Below are 9,463 nucleotides of genomic sequence, written 5' to 3'. Positions count from 1 at the left end.
TGAAGAACAACTCTCTTGCTCGCAACAAAAATACACAAAAAAACACCACCAACAACAAAAATTCAAAGCACTTCTCTTATCCTTGTCCCCACTCTTGACCCACCTATACTTTGAAAGGAAAACATTGAAATAAAATAAAATGATGCCCTTGAATACCACTGCAACAGAGAAGAGGGAATAGAAAGCATAGAGAATCAAGCTAAGTGAATAAACCACAATTGACATCCAAGAGTGGGTTGGCATCTAAACTTTAATGAGGCCCCCATTAAAATTATAATGCTAACCCACTCTTGGAGGACCATTGTACTTTCTTCGCTTGGCTTTGCCCTTGAATACCATGATATATAGAGAGGGAAAGAAGATAATAATGAAAGATCAAGATAGCTGTTGTGTAATCCAAATTCAATTAGTCAAACATCTGTGACATTCCTAATAAAGCTATATATCAATAAATGGTATCAATAAATGTTGTTACACTCTAGGGAAGCATGTTTTTCTTGTAAACATTTTTCTCAAGGCTCCTTTAACATCCTGGTTCCTGAGACTGTAAATGACGGGGTTTAGCATGGGGATCACAACAGTGTACAGTAAGGAGAAAAATTTATCCAGAACAGATGAATGTGTGGAATTTGGTCTCATATATATGCAACTAATAGTCCCATACAGGAGAATGACAACTGTGAGATGGGAGGAGCAGGTTGAGAAGGCTTTCTTTCTTCCTTCAGCTGAACGGATCTTGAGGATTGCAGCAATAATGCAGACGTAGGATGCCAGAGTGAGCACAAAAGGGCTGAGAGATACCAGTACCCCTATTATGAAAGTCAAAATTTCAAAATTCTGGGTGTCAGCACAGGCAAGGTTGAGCAATGCTGTGGGGTCACAGAAAAAATGATTGATTTCATGAGATCTGCAGAAGGAAAACTGGGACAACATGGTGACATGACCCACAGGTTCCAGGAGCCCCCAAACCCATGGGGCACCAGCCATCAGGACACACACTTTCTTGTTCATAATCAGCGTGTAGCGCAAGGGGTGGCAGATTGCTGCATAACGATCATACGCCATAAAGGATAGAAGCAGGAGCTCCACAGAAGCAAGAAACATGAAGAAGTACATTTGGGTGAAACATATCTACTTCCTGTCAACATGCTGGTGAGCATTTTGGGAACAGTGACTGAGGAGTAACAGATATCCAGGAAGGACAAGTCACATAGAAAACAGTACATAGGAGTATGCAGGGAGATGTCAGCACAGGTCACTGTGATAATAGCAAGGTTTCCTAGCAAGGATATCATATAGATGAGTAGAAAGAGCAGAAAGATAGGCACCTGGAGCTCTTGGAGCTCATAGAAGCCTAGAAGAATGAATTCTTTCACTGTAGTCTGGTTTTCCTTTTCCATGTCCACAAGTATCTCTTTCTTTCTTTCTTTCTCTTTGTTAAGAGGCTACAAAGACATGGAAAAAGCAAGCTGCACATGTAATGAAATACACAGAGGACAATATTCAAAACAAGTGAACTAGGCAATATTTTTCTGTTAATATTGTCTATTGCTTATGTCTAGATTGATCTTGTATGCCACCTTGCGTGAATTTCTTCAAAAAGGCAGAACATACATCCTAATAAACAAGTACATAAGTAAATATACATTGTGCAATTGAGTTTTTCTGGATCCTCAGCCCATATTCATTCTGTCTGAAGCTATCCAGATAACGTTAGCCATGTAAAACTACCCAGGTAACTTCAGAAAAAAAGATTTATCCACACAAAGTTACCCAGCTAACTGTGAATATCAGTGCTGAGCAGACAAGTGAAAACATGACCAGGGAGAACCTTCAGTACCACCTCTTTTTATCTAGCCAAATTTTGTGCATGTTAAAACTTGTCCATACAAAATTTAACTAATCACTGCTGGGGTTTTAGGAGAATTCTGACTATGAAAATTTATCTGGTCTGCATCCCCTCAATTATTTTTTTTTCCTCCAGCTCCTTACCCAAGATTTTCTAATTGAACTCAACAATCATACCAGCATCACTCATCCCAGAAAAAATATGTCAAATGCATGGATGGATATCACACTTTGAAATATTAAAGTTTGTTTTGTATGTACATGCAAAATGACAGCCATTTCCAAACCCTTCTCCCAAGGTAAATAGCTGTTTCTCCAGATGGGTTATTTATTTTAGTTACATTTGTACCCTGTGCTTTCCCACTCATGGCAGGCTCAATGTGGCTTACATATACAGGTACTTATTTGTACCTGGGGCAATGGAGGGTTAAGTGACTTGCCCAGAGTCACAAGTTGCTGCCTGTGCCTGAAGTGGGAATCGACCTCAGTTCCTCAGGACCAGAGTCCACCACCCTAACCACTAGGCCACTCCTCCCTCCTTATGTGTAATGGTATGTTCTGATGGTTCTTTTTGCTGTCTGTCAGGATCTATTCTTATGCTTTGACTACAGTTTTTCATTGCCACCCCATAGAAGCTTCTTCCCCACCTCCTAGGCAACAACCTAATTTGTCTAATGGTTAAGATGACACTGTAAACAAAATTGAAATATCTTACTATTAATAAGGGGCTGAAATTCAGCCTGCGGCGATCAGTGCTTTGGTGACTGCTGCCGGCATTATACCCAGAAATGCAATGCTGGGCCATGTCCGGCCTCAAGCATTGAATTTCCAGGTATATGGAGCTGGCCAAATTGTAGCCGGTTAAATATTCAGTACTTAACTGGCATAAAGGATCACATCAAGATAGGACTGCTTTTTATGCAGTTAACTCTAACCGGTTAAGTGCCAAATATCATATTTAACTGGTTAAGTACAGATTCTGCCCTGGAACACACCCAAAGTAGCTGGTTTTGATTAGGGCACTAACTGGGCATTCTCAGCAGCACTATCCAGTTACATGCCACTGAAAATTAGCGGTTAGCCTGGACAAGTGATTTAAATGGTCAGAAACCTTTCCTGGCCAATCAAATCATTTTGCATATCTGACCCCATGGTTTTTAGGTTCTGCTACCACGTTGTGGTAGAAGTCCAACTCTGGGTCGGTAATCATGTAGGATTAAAACGAGCCTTGGTCTTCTGAAGCCCAATTGCCAACCTAACTCCATCTCTTTTAGTGGTTATAATCCGTTTTTGTTCCTTAGACAGTTTCTAGGTGAGCCAGGCCCAGATGACACCAGCACAAGAGGTAGAAAATAAAGTCTGAGCTACGTGACGCTAAATATCAGCGGATAGCCCTGAACAATTGACTTAATTGTACAGGAAACGTTTCTGGTCAGTTGCTTTGAATACGAACTCCCTTAGAGTATAAGTCCCTCAAAAGAAAGGAGATAGAACTCACTCTAATCTACTACTGGAAAAGGTGTGACTTAAGTACAAATATATAACTTATTATACATTGACCCAGTCTGAGGGAAAGAGCAGACTTCTTTATGCACCACATACTGATCCCAGCCTAGGGAGGTGGCAATTCTCTTTCAACACTTACATACCTAGACTATCATAGCCCAAGGCTGGGTGAGGCAGCATTTTACATCCTGGTGTATATTTACTGAGAAAAGTGGGCAAAACTATGACAACTAATAACAGTTTTTATTTTAAACTTCAACTGAGTTTTATCCAAAGTAGATAGCTAGAGTGCAAAGATGGAGTCCTACCAGCTAATCATTTCTAAAGTTTTGTGACTTACTTTCTTCCAAAGGCATCCTAAATACTGATTTTCACTGCTATGCATGTAAAACAAAGTGTCCTGCATTGTGCCTAGTTAATAAAGCATTATAGAGGTGTTTTGGTAAGAATTATTTCCAGACAAAAATAAGTTCACTTACAATGAGTTCTGCATTTGGAACCCGTCTTGACTGTCAGGAGATGCAAAATACAGCAGGTTTATATAATTATGACACAAATCTCCTAGGGGTTCAGCTCCTTGAGACTAAACAATAGCATGCACATACCATCTTGTAGTTCTTTCTTCCTGGGGGAAACAATCTGCATTTATTTGAGTGTAAATAACAGAGTAGATAGATAGCAGTAATGCTTGGTCCACTCAGTCTGTCTGGCTGCCAACACTCTTTGGCAGAAAGTATTGACCAATTGTTTATCCTAGAGCACATACAGGAGATCATCCCATTCTCCTTTATGTCCTTAGCTGGGAAACACAGTCAATTTAGCCTGAGAACTATGTTAATGAACTCACTACCAGCCTCTGAGTATATCTGAAAATGTATCAAAACCCTACTATTGTTTCATGTTGATCAACCCAGCCTGACCTCAAGTTGACTTGATAAATACAAATACAAGTCAAAGAAACATTTCCAACAATGTTCCCTCTAAGATGCATATATAGAATTTGGGGGGCAGAGGTGGTGGAGATGAAAATGGTAATGGATTTCAAACATGTTTGGGATAAACACAAAGGAATCCTGTTTAGAAGGAATGGATCCACGGAATCTTAGCGGAGATTGGGTGGCGGCGCTGGTAATTGGGAAGCAAAACCGGTGCAGGGAAGACTTCTACGGTTTGTGCCCTGATCATGACTGAATCGATAAATGGGCTTGAGTGTAAATTTTAAGGGGATTTGACGTTAGCTTCAGAACTTTTAGTACAAGAAGAGCGCTGAGCAAATTATACGGTCTGTGTCCTCAGAACGGCAAGGACAAATCAAACTCGGGTATATATATATAAAGTATCACATATCAAGTAAAATGAGTTTATCTTGTTGGGCACACTGGATGGACCGTACAGGTCTTTATCTGCCGTCACTTGACAGATAGATATAGAAATATATAGATAGATAGAAAGATAGATAGAGAGAGAGATGCATTCCATTTCATTTTTATTTATTTGTTTGCTTATTGCATTTGTATCCCACATTTTCCCACCTATTTCCTAGTTTCTTTTTTAATGAAAACATTTTAAGAACAAAATCATAATCAACAAATCATACATGTAACACCCCCTATACACACACATACACACCAACTGTCCCCCTTCCTCCTCCCCCCAAAAATCGATCTTCTTATGGGCTGCACGTAAACAGGCCAATACAACCTTCCTATGTCTCCGGGTGTGCCAAGTCGCCACAAGCCTAACAAATATAGCTTTGCCACTTCCACCAATATTTAAACACCATGGTCAGAGCTGACTTCAAATGCTGACTCCAACATTTAAATTTATAACTGGATATTCAGTGTCAGCTGTAGCCAGATACCAGCACTGAATATTCAGTTATAAGGCTCCTGATGGAAGTTATCCATGTACTGGTTGTCAACTATTGGTGGTACATATCTATCCTGACCTGTACCAGAGAGTTATCTGGATAGTAAAGATTTGCAGTGGCATTACAGTAGAGTCTCAATTATCCAACATAAATGGGACTGGCAGATGGACAGTTAATTGAGAAGTTGGATACTGAATGTGTGTATCAAAAGAGGAAGCAGTAGCCCCAAAATTTCACTTAGCACTGCTGCCTTTTAACTCAGTGCAATGCCAGGACAGAAGGAGAGAAAATGGTGCACATCTAAATGGCAATGTTGTGACATCACCAAGATATGTTGGATAATCCAGAATGTCAGAGACTCAACTGTATTTGGATAATATCACTGAAAGTGAGAGGCTGGCACTTATCCAGGTACAGGCCACTCCTGCTTGGATAAAAGCTATTAAATATCAACCCCATTATTTGTATGATACAGATTAAAAGAATTTGATGGCTGTCAGCAAATTTGTGTTCACTGTTGATAGTTGCTGCACAGCAGAACTTGGCAGGAGCATGAGTAGGCAATGTGTGGGGCTCCCACTTACATGCGCCCTTGCTGCATTTACATGACCGCAAATATGCCAGGTCTATGGCTGGCGTAACTATAGATGTATAAATATAAAATTCACTGATACCTGGTTATGCCACTGGAACAAGAGGACATAAAATAAAGTTGAAGGAGATAGACCCAAGTAATCTAAGGAAGTACTTCTTTATGGAAAGGGTGGTGATTGTATGGAATGATGTCCCAGTAGAGGAGGGGGAGACAAAAACTATATCAGAATTCAAGAAAGCATGGGACAGACATGAGGGATCTTTAAGGAGGGAGGAAGAGATAGTGCTTGATATCGTTGGGCAGATTGGATAGGCCATATGGTCTTTGCCATTATTTTCTGGGTGGTTAGACACCAATATAGAATAGGCTGTCACCATGTAGCATTGGGGGTGCATAAATGGAGGCATCAACTTATAGAATTGCCCCATTGTCACCAACATCTATATGTTTTCAATGGTTTTTCTTCTAAGACTGGATATGAGAACGTAAGATCATACTGGGTCAGATCGACGGATTTAACCCAGTATTCTACTTCACACAGTGGTCAATCCAGGTCACAAGCACCTGACAAATTCTCAAGACCAGCAAGATTCCAGAATGCCAAAGAGCAGCAAGATTCTGGAATCCCAAAGAGTAGCAGGGATAAGTAGTGGCTTTCATCATGTCTTTCTTGAATATGACTTTTCCTCCAGGAACTTGTTCAAGTAACTCCCATATGAGGGTGTAACCTCATCTTGCAGTTACTTCCTTACCATTATTTTGTCTTCTAATGTTTAGGAGTGCAGCAAAGAACAATGCAGATGACCAGATGAATTGATCCAAAGATGAAGACAAAAACCAAAGCTCGAAAAATCCAGGAGCACCACAAGGAATTGACAACATGGCCTGAAACGATGGAGTCTGCAAAATAAAATTGCACAGTTTCAGTGTTCAGGATGTTGTGCCAAAAGACTTGGGTTTCTAATGTCAATAATTTCATTCAGGCATTTTCTGATAGTTACTTCAACCATCAGTCCAGATCTTGTAAGAAGATCATCTCTCACATAATGAGTTCAATCTTTGAATATAGCTTGGTCCACTTGTGAATTACTATTTGTTAAATATTTGCATGGCTAGCAGCATATAAACATGACATCTAGGACTGAAGGGCCCTTTTACAAAGGTGCACCAAAAGTGACATGCGATAGTGTGGGCGTTTGTTTTGAACGCACGATGGGCCATTTCTCCACCATGTCTGGAAAAAAGGTTTCTTGTGGGGGAGCCGGGAAATGGACATTTGGCAAAATTAAAACCAGCGTGTGTCTATTTATGGCCTGAGCCCTTAGTAGCTCTTAGTGGCCTGAGCTTTAGTAGCTCTTTAATTGATTTGATTTGCTTACTTTATTTATTTTTTGTCTATTAGATTGTAAGCTCTTTGAGCAGGGACTGTCTTTCTTCTATGTTTGTGCAGCGCTGCGTATGCCTTGTAGCGCTATAGAAATGCTAAATAGTAGTAGTAGTAGTAGTAGTAGCCCTTAATGCCACCCATTGACTTAGTGGTAAGGGCTCAAACGCTACCCATATGGTAACCGTCCAGCACCCACTAACTGCTGATTACCGCAGGAAATGCCCTCGCAGTAGAAAATAGAAAATTATTTTCTACTGTGTGTTTTTTGGCATGCGCTTAACTCGGAATCACTGCCAGGTGCACACGCTAGGCGGGCGGTAATGCCAATTTGACACACGCTGCACTCGCTTAGACCATTACATGCCCTTGTAAAAGGGCCCCTACATTCAGTAAATGGCACTCAAAAAACAGCACCAAAAATAATCCACATGGAGTGCTATTAAATAAACATCGCTCTGAGTTGTGCGCCGTTTATAGAATAGCACTTAAAGCCGATTTCCACAACAAACTTTGGGCATGAGGATTTACATGGTGTAAATCCTGGTGTATAATTTAGGCATGGATCCCCGGTATTTAGTAATACTGCCCACATCTTTAGTGATGCCCCTGACCAGTCCATGCCTCTCCCATGGCCATGTGCCTTTTTGAGTTGTGCACTACAAGATCTGTGCATGGATCTTTATCAAATAGTGCTTAGCAAAATGTGTCTGCAAATCCAAAATTGGGGTGCAGAAATGGGAAGGTCATGGGTATAATGGGGGCATTCCTAAAATTAACACACTTTGTTACAGAATAACAGGATAAGTACTTAATGTAGGTGTATATATTTGTACCACATTTGAGTTGGTGTAAATGGCCACACCTAATGTTAGACGCAATTCCAGGCATAAGCACTATTCTATAAACCTTGTCTAACTTTGTGTGGCTTATAGAATAGTGCTTTTTTCAGTGACAATTTTTTGATGCCGTATATAGAATCTAGCCCACAGTGCACACTCTTTCAGAAAGAGTGCACCCTCTTGTGGGCTAAATTCTGTATATGGAGCCAAAAAAACTGAGCACTAAGCGTTATTCTATAAATGGTGCTCTGAGGTGGATGACAGTTGTAGTATAGCTCTTTTTAACGTCTTTGTGAGCGATATTGCGGAAGGGTTGTCTGGTAAGGTTTGTCTCTTTGTGGATGATACTAAACTCTGTAACAGGGTGGACACCCTGGAGGGTGTGAATGACATGAGGAAGGACCTAGCGAAGCTAGAGGAATGGACCAATATTTGGCAACTATGGTTTAATCCCAAAAAATGCAGGGTGATGCACTTGGGTTGCAAAAATCCGAGGGAACGGTACAGTATAGGGGGTGTAGTGCTTCAGTGTGTGAAGGAAGAGCAGGACTTGGGGGTGATTGTGTCTGATGACCTTAAAGCTTTCAAACAGGTAGAAAAAGCAACGGCCAAAGCCAGAAGGATGTTTGGGTGCATAAAGAGAGGCAAGACCAGCAGGAAAAAGGAGGTGATAATGCCGTTGTATAAGACTCTGGTGAGGCCTCATTTGGAGTACTGCATGCAGTTCTGGAGACCGCACCTACGGAAAGATATAAACAGAATGGAGTCGGTCCAAAGGGCGGCTATGAAATTAGTAAGAGGTCTTGAATGCAAAAATTATAGGGACAGGCTTATGAACCTCAACATGTATACGCTGGAAGAGAGGAGGGAGAGAGGAGACTTGATAGAAACGTTTAAATATCTCAAGGGCATTTATGTACAGGAAGAGAGCCTTTTTCAAATGAAGGACAGCTCCGGAATGAGGGGGCATATGACAAAGTTGAGAGGGAATAAGCTTAGGAGCAACCTGAGGAAGTATTATCTCACAGAAAGGGTGGTGGAGGTGTGGAATAGCCTCCAGGTGAAGGTGGTGGAGTCAAGGACTGCTCCTTTATCTGCCATCATGTTTCTATGTTTCTTTTTGGCACCAGGATCCACGCCCAATTTTGGGTTTGAGGATTTACACCAATTGAAACCTGTTATAAATCCTTGCACCTACATTAGGCATAGACCTGCCTCATTCTATAACACTGAATGCAAGTTCCAGGAATGCCTCTGACCTCCTATGTCCCTCCCATAGCCATGCCCCCTTTTCAGATCCATGTGTAAAAATTGACATGCATATCTTTAAAGAACTGCAACTAAAAGTTGCATCTGTAAATTCAAATTATTGCCCATTAGTTCAGGTCATGGGTTGCTAGCGCCCAATTATCAAGGCT

General features: G+C 41.0%; 1 pseudogene; it reads right to left on the bottom strand.

Moving 5' to 3' along the window:
- Nucleotides 1-471: 471 nt before the first annotated feature.
- LOC115458192 lies at nt 472-1,400 on the bottom strand (annotated as a pseudogene).
- Between the last annotated feature and the right edge of the window lie 8,063 nt (nt 1,401-9,463).

Source organism: Microcaecilia unicolor, chromosome 14 (assembly GCF_901765095.1).
Source record: "Microcaecilia unicolor chromosome 14, aMicUni1.1, whole genome shotgun sequence".
In the NCBI taxonomy this organism is placed as follows: Eukaryota; Metazoa; Chordata; class Amphibia; order Gymnophiona; family Siphonopidae; genus Microcaecilia; species Microcaecilia unicolor.
Note: the sequence above shows the minus strand (reverse complement) of the source record. Positions and strands in the feature narration are given on the sequence as shown.